This window comes from Tenrec ecaudatus, chromosome 5 (genome assembly GCF_050624435.1).
Source record: "Tenrec ecaudatus isolate mTenEca1 chromosome 5, mTenEca1.hap1, whole genome shotgun sequence".
Lineage (NCBI taxonomy): Eukaryota > Metazoa > Chordata > Mammalia > Afrosoricida > Tenrecidae > Tenrec > Tenrec ecaudatus.
In genome coordinates this window covers 34980523-34982008 of record NC_134534.1, presented here as the reverse complement: position 1 = coordinate 34982008, position 1486 = coordinate 34980523, and positions in this window count along the sequence as shown.

Below are 1486 nucleotides of genomic sequence, written 5' to 3'. Positions count from 1 at the left end.
TGTTTCATGTGGTCTTTTCAGGAATAAACTATTCTTTGTAGAAGAGACTGTGGAGTATTGGTCTCCAGGCAGGTGTGATTTCTGTGACCGGTGGCTCCAGTGTTATGCAGCCAGAAGCATCTGGATTTAACCTTTGCCATCTTCACCATTCCTCGCTGTCGAACTCAGTAACATGAATTACTCTCACCAGATGGTGTGCTGCCGCCACCCCTCTCTGTTTCCACGTGTGCACCACCCAAAGAGAAGTGCAGCGCGCCGTCAGCAGTCACCGGCCCTCCCACCTCCCACCGCTCCTGGGACTCAAGGTTTATCTCCTTACTCACGTGAGCATACAATAACTTCCCTTCTGTGCCCAGCTTCACTCGGCGTCATGTTTGGGAGGCTCACCCATGTTCTCCCATGTATCAGACTTTGCTTCCTTTACACGGCTGAGTTGAGTCCATCGGAGAGCACATTTGACCCATCACTGGTTGATGGAGACTTGAGGTTTTCCATCATTTGTCTCCAATGAATAATGCTGCAGTGAACGTGTGCCCACCCATACCTGTTTGAGCCCCTACTCTTAATATTTGAGGGAGAGATCTAGGAGTGTGTCTGAGACGGTCACTGAGTAGAATTGACTTAGTGGCAGTGGATATCTAGGAGTGTGACTCTTGCGTCATGTGGTGATTCTGTTGTGTGTTTTAGAAACTGCCAAACTGTTTTCCACAGCAACTCTTCAGTGCTACACAAGGATTGCAATTTCTCCATAGCCTTGTGTTGGACCCGGTGGACTAGAGAAACAAATCCAGCGACACTCACATAGGTGTAAGAAAGAGCTTTCTATCAAGAAAACATCCCAGCCCAGTCCAACTCGAGCCCATGAGTCCCTCTTCAGACTCATGCAGCCTCATGCAATGATGCAGAATGCAGGAAGACCACAGGCCAGTGGGTGCAAAGCCGGGTGGGTCCAGTGGTGGTGGGCACATTCCCAGGGCTCTGGCAGCAGCCAGGGTCCATCAACAGGGAGAGAGAGAAGGGAGAGGCTCTCAGGGCCCTCCTTAGGAAAAGGTCACACTCACAAGGAGGCACCATTAGGCTGTGACCTCATTGACAGGCTAAATTTTACCCTTACACTTTTATATACCTTCAAGTTCACATGAAATCATGTAACTGCCACAAGCCTCCCCAACACTTAGTACTTATTGTCAATTTTTAAGCCACTGAGACACCTGGCAGGTGGGAAGCGAGGGAAACCCAGGACCCCCTTGAGCTTCAGAAAGTGGACTGTCACCCTAGCAAGCCTCTCCATACAGAAATCTGAAATGTATGGATAAAAGCAAATACCTTGCCCAAAGCACTAAACAATAAATAAGACTGTAAGTAACTGCCAAGCTAAGGTCTGGAAGAAGGCAAACATTCACAGAAATGAAGCCAGCATTTGGAGGTATCTTGGCCCAAGGAGCATTTGCTTATTCGCAGACAGATGGCAGAGAGGTAGAGCTGT